The 17,955-nt window shown below is 37.1% G+C and overlaps 1 long non-coding RNA gene across 2 annotated transcripts; it reads left to right on the forward strand.

Annotated features, from left to right (window-relative positions):
- Positions 1 to 573: 573 nt before the first annotated feature.
- Positions 574 to 16,783, forward strand: LOC119868433. 2 transcript variants are annotated; one of them, XR_005369986.1, is made up of 4 exons: positions 574 to 738; positions 6,805 to 6,835; positions 7,293 to 7,516; positions 16,649 to 16,783. It is a non-coding gene; the product is annotated as an uncharacterized LOC119868433 (long non-coding RNA). The 2 variants fall into 2 exon arrangements; XR_005369985.1 differs by lacking the exon at positions 16,649 to 16,783 and adding an exon at positions 9,918 to 10,093.
- The last annotated feature ends 1,172 nt before the right edge of the window (positions 16,784 to 17,955 follow it).

Genomic DNA, 17,955 nt, shown 5'->3' on the forward strand with positions numbered 1-17,955 from the left:
CAGGTTCTTGTAGATCTTATATTACTTTGTCTACTTCCTTCACAGAAGGCTTAGATGACATTAGAGGAGTGGTGGCACTTCTTTATAGTCTCTGAAAATCATAGGTACGATTGCCTGTGAAACATGTTCTAGCGAACAGTGCTGGACTAAGGTGAAAACATATTTTGTTGACAGTTAAGTTTCTGGTTTGGTGCTTTTTACAAACTATTTCATAATAGAAAACAAATGTACTTTAAATGTGAAACGAAGGGAAAGTTACAAACTTATCGCCCTAATTAAAGAATGGTTATCAAACATGTGTTTTTCACATAACTAAACCTAGAAGATACCTTACTGAGTTGTATTTATTTGTCCTTGTGTATCTTGGGTGAATTTGCCTGTGACAATGAAAAAACCATATATGACTATAGCAAGACACTAACTTTCTTTGTCCCCCCCTTTTTAAACATAAAAAAAGGTAGTAATCCTTACCTCTTCTCATTAATATTCCTATGAACTTCAACCATACACTAAGATTTTGTTCCACTTCATCAGAGCTTTTCTACACATGGAATGGTCTTTGAAGCTAATTGGAGCCCTCCATGTTGAAGTGAGATGAGGGTACAACATGGAGTCCAGCATAGAACTTGTGATAACTTCCATTGCAGAACAAGGCACATTCTAATCACTGTAGAGAGAGCTCTGCACACAGGGGAAGCCTGAAGAGTAATATATTACAAACACAACTGGCTGCTGGAGGTAAGTACAATGATCCAAATATGAAGGCAGACTGTTTTTGTTTCTCTTATGTCTGTAATATCACTGAACAGTTGACCCAGATGTAGAAAGAAATCAGAGGAATCATATTCAGATTTAAGCTAACAAATAAATAATACTCATTAGAAAAGTAGTTTATAACAATAAATTATTGATCATTTCATCTATCAATATCTAAACCAAATATCCATTAAACTAAATATTATGACATGTCCTTTGAGGAAACATTATAGCCTCTGACTACTGGACTATCTGTCTAAATCTAGTTCTCTTGCTCAGCTTATTGATCAGTAGTTTGTTACATGGACTAATGCTGTTTAGTTATAAAACAAGATGGTTTCTTTCAGCTTGGGAAGTACATTTATTAATTCTTCAACAATAATTTATTAAGCATATAGTATGCTCTGAACATGGCATTAGTCACCCAAGATTCAAGGATGAACAAAGTAGAAATGGAGCTTGTAGTCTGTCTCCTAGAATGAAGTCAATTAGTGGCTATATTCTGGTTCAGAAGTTATGCTGTGGCAATTTTTAGTGATAAAAATCACTAATTTTTTAGTGATAAAAAATTTAGTGATACAAAGTTTATCTAACACTTATATTATTAAGGTCCAATTTATTATTTTTATTATTATTAATTTATAGTGCACTTATGGCAAAGAATCTTCCTTACATTATCTCATTTAATTCTTTCAACAACACCATGAAATAGCTGTCTTTCTTCACTTTTAGCTGCTTGAGAGACAGATGAAAGGTTAAACAGTTTCATATCTTGCTCAGGGCCAAACAGTGAGTGGAGAGTTCAAACCCAGATCTGCTTCACTCTAATGTTTAAAAACCATAGGCTATAAAGGTCTCTAAAATAAGAAGTATAATTTGCAAGACTTTCAAGTCACATGAAATCAAAAATCTTACTGCAACTGAGCATTACTAGGGAGTACAGGAGAAAAACAGTTTCTCAGAATCTTTCTTGACTATTAGGATCTGACTCCAGGCGGAGAAGGAAGAGATACATATGCATCATGTTCTGTATTTTCTTTTCTGAAGTATTTGATAAAGCATCAGCTGCTTTGGGGTCCTTTTTTTTTTAACATTTTGCTGATATGTGGTGTATAAAATAGATGGTTAGCAGAACATATGTAAGTGGATACCACACCACCATGTGCATTCTTGTTGGGCACTGCCACATGCTCTGCCCTGCCCTCTTCCCCAGCTGCCGGGTCTGCCCAAGATCTCCACACTCCACAGTCTTAACACTGGCCACAAAGTATACTCATTCATGTGTTTAAATGTTAAGAGGTTAAATGTAAACCTCTTGAATGTAAGGTTGAAGAAAATAATCCTGTGTACCCTGTCTCTGAATATGAAGTTATATTAAACCATTGTTAAAGATCTGAAATCATTGAGAATTTACTGGGGAGAATTGCTAATGAGGATCTACATTCAAAATGACTTCATGAGAACTTGTTCCAAAGACAAATCTGAAACATGAAGATTTCTCTGAAAACCTAGCCCATGTAATATTCATATACTCTGCATACAGCAGGGCAATATATTTATTAACTAAAAAAATATTTCTTTTAAACTTCTATGCCTAGATTTTTTTCCTCTGCTGTTACAATTTTTACCTTTGAATAAATAGCACATGATGATAAAGTAATGGTATTGTAAGTAGAAAATTTGCTTTAAAGGTGAAAGTGCATGATAAGATCTTTTTGAGCATCCTAACAAATAAATATCAAAGACATAAATCTGCTTCTTTTGTCCAATGAACCCCAAACAAGCTGCTATCTCATGAGTAGGTTATAAGTTTGGTTGTATGATCACCTTATTTTCTGGAGGAAAAAACAGAATCATCTCTTTCCTAAGCAAATGTGACATGCTGTTAAATGGGCAACCCACAGCCACTCTCAGATGGCACGCCTCCAGTGTGTTCTGAAACTTCAGTCAAAGTGATCTTTTCAACACAGAAATTTTCTCAGGAAATGGGAAATCCGTCTCATTCTCTAAGACTCAGTCAGATCCTACACGCGCAGGTACAAGATAGGTAATGGAAATCCAGTTGAAATTTTACATATGATTGTTTCCTTATTTAATATTCTGTTTCGGGATCCCTGGGTGGCGCAGCGGTTTAGCGCCTGCCTTTGGCCCAGGGCACGATCCTGGAGACCCGGGATCAAATCCCACGTCGAGCTCCCTGCATGGAGCCTGCTTCTCCCTCTGCCTATGTCTCTGCCCCCCTCTCTCTCTCTCTCTGTGACTATCATGAATAAATAAATAAAATCTTTAAAAAAATATTCTGTTTCCTCACTGTTCTTATTCCTATTCTCAAGTCTCTGTGAGTTTGAGGCCAGGATGGTTTTGTTTTCTTAAGGTTGGTGCCTAAGTACACCATAGGGAATATGGCCAATGGTATAGTAACAGTGAAGTGTGGTGGAAGATAGTAGCTACACTGGTGGAGAAAGGAGCATAATGTATAAAGTCATTGAGTCACCACGTTGTACACCTGAAACTAATGCAACATTATGTGTCAACCATTCTTTAATTAGAACAACTAGTTATTCTTGTCATTATTTTATAGACAGGGAAATGGGTTGAGATAGATCACACAGATAGAAAATACTAGAATTATTCTTCTTATTGAGGTCTGAGTACTGATCCACACACTGGTCACAAATTGTTTGATCAAGAGGTATCTGTAAGTTTTAATATATGGGAAAAATAATAACGTTGGTTTAAAATCTAAAACATCAATAGGGCACCTGGGTGGTTCAGATGGTTAAGCATCTGTCTTTGGCTCAAGTCATGATTCCTGGGTCCTGGGATCGAGCCCACCATCAAGCTCCTTGCTCAGCATGGAATCTGCTTCTCCTACTCTCTGCTCTTCTCCCCAGCTCATGCTCTCTCTTGCTCTCAAGTGAATAAATAAAATCTTTAAAAATTCATCAAGATTTGAAACTGGTCCAGTCCAGATAATCCAGGAGGTATGATCACTAGACTTCCAACCCACTCAATGAACTAAGGTTTGCCTAATTTTCTTTCAACTATCATAGTCTTTCCCAGTACTTCCAGCATCCTCCTTCACTTGTTAGGGAAACATAACCCCAAGTTCTGTAGATGCAGTCCCAGTTTGTGTTTATTGTCCTGGTGAGATTATAAATAGCACCCTCTTTCACTCAAAAGTGTTGTATTTTTTAAAATATTTTTTATTTATATTTAATTTTATTAAGTAGGCTCCATGCCCAGTACAGAGCCCAACATGGGATTCAAACTCTCAACTATGAGATCAAGACTGGAGCCAAGATCAAAAGCCAGATGCTCAACTGATTGAGCCACCCAGGGGCCCCCAAAGTATTGCATTTTAGATGATGTATCTCACCATCCTACCTTTCAGGGGTCTCTTGGCCACTACCTTCTCAGGATCCATTGTGGTTCCATTGTTTGGGGCCCAAACTATGACTGCATCTTCTAGGAACTTTGACTTCTATCACACTCTTTATCAAAGTTACTTGCCCCAAAAACTACTTCCTTCAGGCCTTACTCTCTACTGCCAGCTATTCTATTCCATGCTCTGCTTAATTTAATGTTCCTCACAGGGGATACCAGAATAACCTAAATAGAGCTTCTTAGATACAGATTTTTTTTTAAAAACCCAAAGTAAATTAGCCCTTCTAATTACACTATGTTATAGTATCTGCCTTAATTAATCTACTTTAACATGAAAGCTGCTTTGAACTTGTATCCAATTTTCAGCAATTTTGGGTTTTCTGCACCTAATACTAAAGCTTCATAAGCAGTTTTTCACTGTTAGGGAAAAACCTATATTTTCTCTTTTCCAATATAGTCACTTCTTTGGAGCTCCTTTCATTTTAAGCTTTCCATAATCTTTTAAGTGCCATATGCAAATATTAGGGTGAGTCTTGGTAAAACTGGCTTAGGATGAAGTATTACCCCAATTCTAGAAGGACACATCAGATCAGCATATCTCATGTATGCTTCTTTCCCACTGATGCTACATTGTACTCTTTTCTTCAGAGTACAATGAACAATCTTTTAAATGACTCAAATGAACAATATTTTATCACAATTTCTTATGACACAGCAACTCATATGACCCATAGATCCTTTACGATTTTATTCAGTGCTTTCCAGAAAATCTAAGTAAGACAGTTAATTTGTTAAAATCTCAGAAATATTTTGTCAAAATGAAAATGCCTTTATTATTTTTAAGAGAAAGTTATGTATCCAGTGATATAATTAGTATTCAAAAGGGAATTTATTGTTGTATGGCATAAAACTCTAATGAGTTTATACTAAAAAAATTAATTTTTAGAATATAACCAACACTCTGTCACTTCAAAGGACATTTTCTTTACTGGGACTCTTATAGTTATTATGGCAAATAACAATGATCCAAAGAATTCTATTTATTTATTTATTTATTTATTTATTTATTTATTTATTTATCTATTTTTGATTTAAAAGAATAGTTTTATTGGTGTTCAAAGAATTCTTTTTATCATAAATCTGCTAGTATTTTCTCTTCCTTCCCCTAAGACAAATTTGAGGATTTTTAAAATTAAATTAACAACTTTTAACTGAAGTCACTTTTCAAAATGAATTTTAAATTTCTTCCGTTTTTTTAAAAAATCCATCTACGTTTAAAAAAAAAAACAAGGTGAAAAGTTATCTACTCAGGTTTCCCTGCTCCAATAAGATGGCTCAGAGACAAAAGCAAACAAGAGGAGCATGAAGGAGAGAGAGGAGTTGGTATTGATTAAAAGGTGGCATTAAGTCTAACTTCTGGTCCTCTACAGATTCAGAAGTGTGCCCCTTACTGTTCATTAATTATAAAACAATAACCAGTATAGTCTAAGTCAAGAGTTTTCCAACATCATCAGAATCACCCAGGAACTTGTTAGAAATGCAGATTTGTAGACCCTATCCTTGAGCAACTGACACAGAAACTCTAAGGGTGGGGCTTAGCAAATCATGCTGTAACAGCCACCCCAGGTGATTCTAACACACCTAAAGTTTGAGGATTGTTGTTCCAGAATAAAACTTCTGAGCTAGATGCTGTAGACAGACAAGAATGTAAAAATAAATTCTCAAAGAACTTACCATCTGGTTGGAGAAAAACACCAACTGGGTGGAAAGATCATTCATGATTCCAACACAGTAAAATGCTACCTCCCAGTCTGCACAGGACCATAGATAGAGAGATCCCGTCTGGCTGGGTTATGGGAAAGTTGAGATTTGACATGGGTTTTTGTGGCTGAGACTACTAGCTGTTCACAAAAACCCTGTTTCCTTTCTTCCTTGGCACATAGCAGGGCCATATTCCCAGTTTCCTTTACTGTTACATGTAGCCAAAAGATCAAATTTTCTCAGTGTAATATGAGCAGAAGTGATATGTGTTGTTTCTGAGCCACAGCTTTTCAGAAGTGGGTATTTTCCATCTATGAACTCTTTCTTTATATTTCTGTATGCTGCAAATAAGTGAAAATGTCAAGACTCTAGAAATGGTTGATTCTCAATGTGGAAGAAATCTGATTTTTTACAAGAAATTGATTTATTACATCTTTGGAGTAAGTGAAGAAGAAGTAACACCCTAAGGAGTTTTAGTAATTATATATTTTGAGTTTATTTAATACAGAAGCTTAGTTTACCCTAATAGGTAGGTTTACTACAGTACCAGAAGTGAAAAAAAGATGTTCTTGCACTGAGAGAGAAAATGTTAGTAAAATTATGGAACTATCACCAGGAATAGCAAATAGGAGTGACTATAGCATCAGTAGGGCCTGTGTGGACGAAACGACTGGTTTTAGAGGATGGGACAGGGAGGATTGAACAGATCCCAGGATGATATATAATTTAGGATGCTTTGGTTGCAAGTCACAGAGACCTGAAATTGGATTTTTTAAAGGGCAGTTTATTATTTAATAAATCAAGGAATTCTGAAGAATCAGGCTCTGGGTACATTTATAAGCCTTTGTGTAATGAAGTCTCTTGTCTCTCTCTTCTTCCATGTGTTGATTTCACCCTCAGGTTTGAAACAAGAAGGCCATATCAGTTCCAGGTAAGATACCCAGATCTAACAGCACCCAGGGGCAAACACAATAATTTCCTCCATGATCAGTATTTTGAAGTAAGGGAAAACTTCCCAGCATCATGTTCCCATGTATATAGACTTCTCATATCCCATTAGGATGCCCTACCTTATGCCCATTTCTAAACAATGATTGTCAAGAGTAAATGAGATTACTGTCTTGTGGCTTCAATCACAAGGTCTCAATCTTGTTTCCATGTTGGACCTTCCAGAGAGCTATCCTAAAAGCTGATGCTCAGCAATAGAGATTTGATTAACTGATCTGGCTTTGGTCTTGGTATTTTTAAAAATCTCCCTACAATATTCTATGTACAGTCAGAATTTAGAAATGCTAACTTAGATGGATAGAGATAGAGTAGATGTTGGGAATTAAAAGACAACTCTATAAATGCCTCATTTTAGTTTGAATTTTTACCCTATTTTCTAGGCTGAGGGAAGCCATGAATGGTTTCTAATCAGAGACTGGGGCTGTGTAATCTAAAGGTAACTCTGAGCTCTGGGCCTTACCACTTAGCTGAGAGCCTGTCCAAGACCTCAGGAGGTATTCAATCAACATCTGTTGGATGAATGAATGGGTGGAAGATGATGGAGACAAGGATGCTGGTCTGAAGGTGCAGCCCTTGCATCCACAGAGCATGTGAACCAGAACAGGTGAAAGATCCACCAAATATTCTGTTTTTATGTTCATTATAAGCAAACCTATGATGATTTTGGAAATCTGGATATATATATCAGATATTTCACTTTTTAGATAATTATTTTATGTTCTTATGTTATTATCTTATGTTCTATGCTGATTCTGAGTCTTTTTTAAGCTACAGGCATACCTCATTTTATTTTTTGGCATATACTGCATATTTTACAAATTGAAGGTTTGTGACAGTCTTGTGTTAAGTGAACCTATTAGTGCCATTTTTCCAATGACATCTGCTTACTTCATGTCTCTGTATCACATTTCAGACTTCTTGAAATATTTCAAACATTTTCATTATTATCATATTTGTTAGGGTGATCTCTGATTAATGATTTTTGATGTTGCTGCTGTAAATGTTTTGGGGGGCCATGACCCACACTTATATAAGGCAGTGACCTTAATCAATACATGCTGTGCGTGTTCTGACTGCTCCAGTGACCAGCTATTGCCCCCATCTTTCTCCCTCTCCTCAGGCCTTCCTATTCCCTGAGACACAACAATATTGAAGTTAGGCTAATTATTAACCTTATGATGGCCTCTAAGTATTCAAGTGAGAGGACTAGTTGCACATCCCTCACTTCAAATAAAAAATTAGAAGTGATTAAGCTTAGTAAAGAAGGCACATCAAACGTTAAGATAGGCCAAAAGTTAGGCCTATTGTGCCAAAAAGCCAAATTGAGAGTGCAAAGGAAAAGTTCCTAAAGGAAATAAAAAGTGCTACCCCAGTGAGTATGTGAATGCTGGAAAGTGAAATAGCCCTATCACTGATATGGAGAAAGTTTTAGTGGTCTTGATAGAAGATCAAACCAGCCACAATATTCCCTTAAACCAAAGCCTAACCCAGAGCAAGGCCCTAACACTCCTCAAATCTATGAAGGCTGAAAGAGGTGAGAAAGCTGCAGAAAAAAGTCTGGAACTAGCAAAGTTTGGTTCATGAGGTTTAAGGAAAGAAACCATTTCCAAAACATCGAATTGCAAAGTAAAGCAACAAGTGCAGATGTAGAAACTACAGCAAGTTATCCAGTTAAGATAATTCATGAATATGGCTACACTAAACAACAGATTTTCAATGTAGATAAAACAGCCTTCTATTGAAAGAAGATGGCGTCTAGGACTTTCCAGATAGAAAGGAGAAGTCAATGACTGGCTTTAAAGCTTCCAAGTTCAAAGACAGGCTGACTCTCTTGTTAGGGGCTAATGTAGCTGGTGACTTCAGGTAAAGTCAATGCTCATCTACCATTCTGAACATCCTAGGGTCCTTAAAAATGATACCAACTCTACTCTGCCCATGTTCTATCAATGGATCAAAAAGTCTGGATGACAGTGCATCTTTTTTTATAACATGGTTTACTGAAGATTATAAATCCACTCTTGAGACCTACTGCTCAGAAAAAGAGTCCTTTCAAAATATGACTACTCATTGACAATACATCCAGTCACTTAAGAGCCCTTTCGGAGATAGACAACAAGATGAAAATTGTTTCCATGCCTGCTGACACAGCGTCCACTCTGCAGCTCATGAATCAAGGAGTCATTTTGACTTTCAAGTCTTATTATTTAAGAAATACACTTCATAAGACTATACCTGCCATATGTAATGATTTTTCTGATGGATCTGGGGAAAGTTAATAGAAACCCTTCTGGAAAGGATTTGCCATTCTAGATGCCATTAAGAACTTTTATGGGGCAGCCCAGTGGCTCAGCAGTTTAGCGCTGCCTTCAGCCCAGGGTGTGGTCCTGGAGACCTGGGATCGAGTCCCACGTCAGGCTCCCTGCATGGAATGGAGCCTGCTTCTCCCTCTGCCTGTGTCTGTGCCTCTCTCTCTCTCTGTCTCTCATGAATAAATAAATTAAATCTTTAAAAAAAAGAACATTTATGGTTCATGGGAAGAGGTCAAAATATCAACATTAACAGAAGTTTGGAAGAATTTGATTCCAACCTTATGCATGCTTTTGAGGAATTCCAGACTTTAGAGGAGGAAGTAATCACAGATGTGGTGGGAATAGCAAGAGAACTAGAATTAGAAATGGAGCCTGAAGCTGTGAATGACTTGTTGCCATCTCATGATAAAACTTGAATGAATGAGGAGTTGCTTTTGATAGATGAACAAAGAAAGTGATTTCTTGATATAGAAATTGCTCCTGGTGAAGATGATGTCAAGATTGTTGAGATAAAAACAAAGGATTTAGAATATTCCATAAACTTGGCTGTTATAGTAGTGACAGGGGTTGACAGGATTAAAAGAAGTTCTGCTGTGGGTAAAATGCTATCCAACAGTATCACATACTACTGTAAAAACATTCATGAAAAGGAAGAATCAACCAATGCAGTGAATTTCATTATTGTCTTGTTTTAAGAAATTGCCACAGCCACCCTGACCTTCAGCCACCCTGACCTTCAGCAACCATCACCCTGAGCAGTCAGCAGCCAACAGCATTGAGGCAAGATCCTCCACCAGCAAAAAGATTATGACTCATTGAAAGTTCAGATGATTGTTAACAGCTTTTAGCAATAAAATATTTTTAAAATTAAAGTATATATCTTTTCTTTTCTTTTTTTAGATGCAATGCTGTTGCACCCTTAATAGACTACAATATAGTATAAACTTAACTTTTATATATACTAGGAAACCAAAAAATTCATTTGATACACTTTTTTGCAATAGTCACTTATTTTGGTGGTTTAGAACCAAACCTACAATATGTCTGAAGTCTGCCTATAGTTCTGTTCTCAGGTTTGAATGCTCCTCAGAGCTCCTTGGATTACACTGTAGAACCATCTTCTGAAACACTGGTTCTCAGTCAGGGCTGAATGCCCCCTCCCTCCCCCCCACCACACACACACTGTGCCAAGGTATCTTTGGCAACATTTGCAGACAGTTTATGTCATCTCAACTGGGAGAGTGCTACTGGCATCTAACAGGAAGAGGCCATGGATGCTGATAAACATAGTGCACAGGAGTCACAAAGAAATTATCTGGCCCCAATTGTCAATAGTGCTGAGGTTGAGAAACCCCGCTCTAAGATATTAATCAAGCACATTTTTGCAGGCATCCTATAATGGATGATGCAGTTATTTTGAAATATCCTAGGACTTCAGGAATTCTTAAAGACATATTGATTTTTTTAAGGATTTTATTTATTTATTCATGAGAGACAGAGAGAGAGAGAGAGAGAGAGAGAGAGAGAGATAGGCAGAGGGAGAAGCAGGCTCCCCACAAGGAGCCCGATGTGAGACTCAATCCCGGACCCCAGGATCATGCCCTGAGCTGAAGGCAGACGCTCAACTGCTGAGCCACCCAGGCATCCCAAGACATGTTGATTAATATTGGTGAAGACTCAGAGACTATATCTTGACTATTTTGGGTAGATCTAGCTTTTGTGAAACCCTCAAACAAGCTGTTCCAAGCTTTGAAGACTCGAGACAGGGGAACTGTGAGGTTCCCCTCACTAGCTGGCAGCCCTGTTGATGATGTTGTATGCAAGCAATGCCAGCCAGATGATTTTACCCCAATCAAGATTTGTATGAACATGACATTTTGTTTATTCTATTGCCTTTTTGTTCTTCTGATTCATAAACAGTAACAGCAGAACAGAACAATTATCCCTTCTTGTTGCAGACACAGATGTGTAGATGCATGGTGGCTTTCAATGAAGCCGGTGTTGCCAAAACAATTCATATTATACTTCATCTACTGCCCTATAAGATTTCAGACAACAAAAATGTACAAAACACTGTAACCCTCTATATTTATATTCAAACGGGCCTAGGAGTGGCCTCGTGGGATTCTGTATAGGCACATACTTTCAACACTTATGCTAAAATCATCAAAAACTCTCCATAGGCTCTGATCAAAACTTTTTGATTCAATCCCAGTGGATAATGTCCCATCAGATAGTAAAACATAAGTTCAAAGTCTTGATCCAAAAACTTCATGTCTAGTTCTCCCTTCTCTGAAACTAGGAAGAAGGGTAACATTTTGAACATTTAACTAGCTAAAAATAATAAGTGTAAGGGTTAAACAGTGCAATGTTGTGCAGATGCATTTCAACCTATTATATAAGGTAAGTGTCAGCAAACTTTCTGCAAAGGACCAGATGGCAAATATCTGGCTTTGTTGAACCATATAGGCTCATTTGCAACTGCTTCTGCATCATGAAAGCAGTCCTGAACAATATGTAAATAAAGGAATGCTGTGCTCATGACTTATTTGTGGACTCTGAAATTTGAATGTCATATAATTTTCATATGTCATAAAATATTATTCTTTTTTCCTTTTTTCAACCTTTTTAAAAATAGAAAAATCATTCTCAGCTCATGAGCCACAAAACAGGCAATGAGTTGGAATTGGCCCACAAGCCACAGTTTACTCACCCCTGATCTAAGGGACATGCCTGTTTATAAAGAAAAACAAAAAATATAACACCAAGCAGAAGAAACATGATTATAGGAAAAGTAGGAGACCTACTTCAATTTTTCATCTTTAGCTTAAAGACACTTTAAATAAATTATTCTAATAATAACAAAGCCTTCTAATTCAGTAGTAAAAATAGTTTGATTTTTTAAATGAATATTTACAGTATCTCTGCTGTTATACTCTTTCATTAAAATAAAAAAATGTTTAAGAACATTTAAATTCTTTGACAGTATTCAATTTTCTTTTTTTTTTTTTAAATTTTTATTTTATTTATGATAGTCACAGAGAGAGAGAGAGAGAGAGAGAGGCAGAGACACAGGCAGAGGGAGAAGCAGGCTCCATGCACCGGGAGCCTGACGTGGGACTCGATCCCGGGTCTCCAGGATCGCGCCCTGGGCCAAAGGCAGGCGTTAAACTGCTGCGCCACCCAGGGATCCCCAGTATTCAATTTTCTTGAAGGGAATGATGATGGCTTGGAAAATAACCAGAGATATTCAATTGGGAACATTCTCTACATACTTTAAAGTCTTTCCCCCATATTTTCTTAATGCATTATGTTCTCAAGGGTTTGGTTCACGGTACATCTACTGTAATTAGTAAATAATATTATTGTTGTAAATAGTAGTAAATTTACCACTAAATCCATTTTACTTAAGTGTCTGTGTTTCTCATTACTAGGAATAAGAGGAAATTCAGTGAACATATTTAGTTTCCCTAAATCTGGTATGTATGTCCTTTAGGACATACACATACATGGTATCTAAGGGTTCAAGAAAGGGGTTTTGCCAATTAACCATTCCCTTTCTTCTCTATAAAAGAAAAAAAAGGTTCTGAATATTCATTTCAGAGACAATTACTTGGATAAGTACTCCTTTGATCTGAAAGGACTTGCCTCAAAAGGAACCATTAGAATAAGTGACAGTAATCTTGCCCTAAATAAATAACCATCTAATGAACATCCTTCCTCTCCTTCCTCTCAGCTGAATCTTGAAAATCAGTGTTTTGAAGCCAGTACTATCTGATTCCAAGGTTTCTGATGCCCACTATACCATTTAAAATTGGGTCCATTTCTTTCATGTTTTATTCTGCTATTCCTCCTGCCTGAAGGCCCTTCTCTCTTATTGTTCAAGAGTAACTTAAATATAAATCTCCTCTAAGAAATATTTTGGGCACTCACCTTACTTTTGTACATGGCTGTGGTAATTACTGTATAGTAGTGCTTATACCATTTCATACACTTACTAGTTTATGTATCCTGGCCCCCCATATTGTGCTATAAGCTCTTTGAGGGCAAAAGTTTTGTTTTCAACACCCAGCCTAAAGCTGCGTGTAGATGTAGAGTGATGTTAAACATTTAGGGTGTTCTTAATAACTTATAGGATAAACAGAGGTTGGTCTTATTGGCTCTCTCTCATATCATTTTGGTTATCTACAAGATGTCTCCATCTTGTAGGTGAGGCTAATCATCACCTGCGACTTGGTGTCAGGCCCTCCTGAAGAGCCAATGCCCCTTTCCCTGTTGGAGCCCAGAAGAGCATGGAGCATATTCCCTTTCCTCCTAATCCACAGGCAGCTCCAGAATGTCCCACTGAAGGAATTTAGAAGTAGAAATTTACTAAGAAGATGGGAATACGGACCCCATCGGGCTCCCTGCTCGGCGAGGAGTCTGCTTTTCCCTCGTCCCTCTCCCCTGGTTCGTGCTCTCTATCAAATAAATATATAAAATCTTAAAAAGAAAAAAAAAAGAAAGAAAGAAAGAAGAAAGAAAAAAAGAAAGAAAAAAAGAAGGAAAGAAAGAAAGAAAGAAAGAGAAAGAAAGAAAGAAAGAAAGAAAGAAAGAAAGAAAGAAAGAAAGAAAGAAAGAAAGAAAATAGAAAGAGGGAGAATAAAGAGGGGACCTAGAGAATGTCCTGACGTAACATTTGCAGGGCAGGAACAATATTTTTTATTGTGTGTTTATTTGGAGTGGCTTATATGAGCTTTCAGAGATAATAGGGAGATGGGCTTAAAACTCCTGCTATTTCTTTATACCACCCCCTCTTTTGCTTCTCAGTCCTTTCTACTTTTACCAGCATAACATTCTGAGCTGCAAAACATAAACATTTGTCCCCAGTGGCAAGTGAAATCTCAGAAAGAGGTTAAAATATAAGAGAAATTTTCTAGCTAATTTGGATTTTCTCTTTCATTGCACCAGGAAGTCTGACAAATAGCAACCCGAAAGGAATTTCTTTACTTTCTCCCAACAGAATGTGTATGCTTCCATCTATACTTTTGGTGGATTTAAAATTTCTCCAGAATTTCTTTGAATCCTCTCTTTAAGAGGTGAACCTTAATTTGTTACTTCCCCAATGTGAGCTGGACTTTACTTCTAACACACAATATGGTGGAAGTGAGAGTGTGTCACTTTGGACTTGATCATAAAAGGCACTATAGTCTCTTTTTTATCTTCTCTCTTGAATCACTTGCTCTGGGAAAGTAGCTGACACGCTGCAAAAACACCCAAGGAGTCCTTTCGAGAGGTCCCTATGGAAAGGAAGTAAGAATTCCTACCACTAGTCATGTGAATACAGCGTTTTAAAGTGCATCCTCCAGCCTCAGTCAAACCTTCAAGAGACTGTGGGCCTGAGTGACAACTTGACTGCAGCCTCAGGAGGAATTGTGAGAAGAAACTACCCAAATTACTGACTCTTTAATACTATGAGATAATAAATGTTTTTCTAAACAGTTAAGTTTGGGGATAATTTGTAATAAAATAATAGATGAGTAATACAGTATTTATATTATCTCACCTTCCTGTGAAATGCTGAAAAAAAATCAGTTGTGTTATAGGAAGAAAAAATAGTTTGCAAATAGTAATATTTAATGTAAGAGATCGATAACTGAGTTTGTACTCAATTCTTGCATAAGTAGTTAGCAATAAAGTCATATAGGCAAACTGAGATTCTCTGTTTAGTTTCAGACTCATATCTAATTGTCTATACATTTCCACCAGGAAATGGTGGTAGATTTACTTCAAAGATTGCAGCAACAATTTCTCCCATGATTCTTTGCCTGGTGCTCTTTCCAACAAGAGTTGGAGTCTATTTCTCCTTCCCTTGAATCTGGGCTGTCTCTGACTTGCTTTGACCAACAGATTGTGGTAAAAGTGCAAGGCCCAGGCGTCAGTCCCAAGAGGCCTTGAGGCCTCTGCTTTTATTTTCTTAGATGGCTAGCCTGAGAGATCGCCATGTAAGGAAGCCAGTCTAGCCTACTGGTGGATGACAGACCAGGATGGAAATGGGTTTCCCAGGCAGCAGCAAGTGCCAACTTTGAGATATGAATGAAATCTTCAGTTCATCTCAGAACTCCTAGACCATAAAATTATCCAGCTGAGCACAGCCACATGAGTTAGGTCAAATAAGACCATCAGGAGAGCCAGCAGCCAGGCAGCCAACCCTCAGAATTGTGAGAAATGACAAATTGCTGTTGTTTCAGGCCAGTATGTTTTGGAGTGACTCTTTACACAATAAAAAATAACTGATACAGAGTCTGTAGGTTCACCAAACTTAACATGTATGAGACTGAACTCTTTATTCTTAGTCAAATCTGACCTTTATCATGAGTTCTATTCTGAATGCTACCTAGTGGATCAAGCTAAATCCCTTGGTGTTATCCTTCTTGCCTTCCCTATTTTTATACTCCCATACAATCTATCAGCAATTTTTATCTGTTCTCCCTCCAAAATATGTCTTTAGTATATCCTTTATACCACTCTGATTTTTTTTTTTTACTACTATGATCCTGGTCTAAAACATCATCAACTCTTGCATGAATTCCCAAAGTAGCCTCTTTGAAGATGTTCTTGTTTCACTCTGTCCAATTCTCCATATGTTAGCCAGTATGATCTTTTGAAAATGTAAACCAGATCATGGCACTTCCGTGCTTCATACCATCTGATGGCTTCCTGTCACAAATATTCTAATATCCAAATCCTTTGTCATAAATTGGTTCCTCCCAATCTTTTTAATCTCATCTTGTACTAAAAGTCTCCTTTCATTTCCCCATGATGCAAAATGCAAGCACTTTTAGCCATAGGATATTTGTACTTACTAGTCTCCTCACCTAGAGTGCCCTTCTCTTGGCTCTTCTCAGGCTGCTTCTTTCTAATTCAGAAGATCTCAGCCCAAATTATCCTTAAAGGGTATTTTTAACATACAGCTCAAGAAGTCCCTCATCACAGTCAGCATTCAGTTAAAATGAAAGTCATTAAATACTTGCCAAATTATTGGGATAGCAAGAGTAGGAGGTTCTACGTTAGGCCTCCAACTGATTATTAAAAAACCACATACCAACAGAACCATTGTTTTTGCGCGTTTTGCAAACCAAGAGATCAGGAAGCACTATCGCAGCTGATGGCTGCAAAATCCTACCATCTTACTGCACATCCAGGGACTAAAAAGTGATGGCTGCAATTGTTACCTCTTAGGAACATACCTGTCATAACTATTGGCTCAAGAGCCACTCTGCACCCACTAGAACCTTCCTAGTGCCTCATGATCACTGCCTCCCACTCATGTCTGAGTTCAAGTCTTTTATGAATACATATGATTGGTAGAAACTATATCAGATCCAGAACTCTAGCTTCAAGGGGGTCTAAAAATAAAATTTTTCATTTTTGTTCTTTGCAGCTAGAAGGCACACTGGAAGGAGGTTGGAAATGATGCTGAGTGAGCCAATCCTCACGGTGGCAACCAAGGCATTGGCTACATAAGGACTAATGCTCACCTGTCTTCTACTTTAAAATTGTGTATGGGAGAAGAACAATGATGGGGAAGGATTGGCTCCAGTCCATGAGCAAAAATAAATATGGTACTCCCATTTCTGCTTCAATCTTCCCATCAATGAGAGGTGTCATGGATTCTTATTGAGGCCTATTTTTCATCATATCTTTTAAATATAAGAATTACTTATCATCTTAGCAACATTTTAAAGAACTGCAAATTCCTATTATTTGCAGAACTCTGGCCCTTACCAATAGTTTCATAATTTCTCATAATTGGGCTGAGGAATGTCAGATTCTTTTCTTCTCTTTCTGGAAATCAGTGGCATCAATCAAGAACTACAATGACTTTTAACATCTTTTTTTCTTTATCAGGGCATGGTGAGGGTTCTGACTGAATTCTTTGGATACATTCTGATAAATCTGTGGGGTTAGGAGTAATGGGGTACTATCATTTTCTTACCAAAACACCAATAAAGAAGGTAAGAGGATAGTTGTCTAGAGTTAGTCCTGTCCAGACAACCATTGGCTATTGGTCTCTTAACCTGTGGAACCATGTTTATTTTGCATCTTTTTGTAAGAGAAGCATTAGAAGAAGTAAAACCGGTGACTCACTTCATTTCTGCAAAAAATGCCAGTTGGACAAATGAGTTAGTTATTTAGTGTCCTCTTCCCTATTCTAATCATAGGCCTCATCTCACTTCAACATATTAGAGAAAATATCTTCTCATTCTCTTGAATCACTGTTTAGTGTCTGATGCAATATTTCATTGAAATATATTTGACATATAACATTGTATAAACTAATGGTATACAACATGCTGATTTGATACATTTGTATATTATAATTGCCATGGTAATGATAATAGAACTTCTATCATGTCACATAATTATAATTTCTTTTTAGTGGCTTAAATAATTAAGATCTAGTTTCTTAATTTAACTTCTATAAATCTAATCTATAACATGGTACTGCCACAGATCAGAGAAAAAGGAAACAGAAGAATAGTAACCAAGTAGACTGTTTAGGAAGAATCAAAAAGAATAAAGTTTTAAACAGGAAAATGAAACACTGGAAGAACAAACAAACAATTTTTGCCTCAGACAAAACAAATTCTATCTTTGTTCCTAAATTATGGTCAATTCCACTTTGCAAATAGGTTCAGACACAAGTCTATAATTAAGGATAGGAAAAACGTGAACAACTCACCTTTCCAAC

Source organism: Canis lupus, chromosome 15 (assembly GCF_011100685.1).
Source record: "Canis lupus familiaris isolate Mischka breed German Shepherd chromosome 15, alternate assembly UU_Cfam_GSD_1.0, whole genome shotgun sequence".
In the NCBI taxonomy this organism is placed as follows: domain Eukaryota; kingdom Metazoa; phylum Chordata; class Mammalia; order Carnivora; family Canidae; genus Canis; species Canis lupus.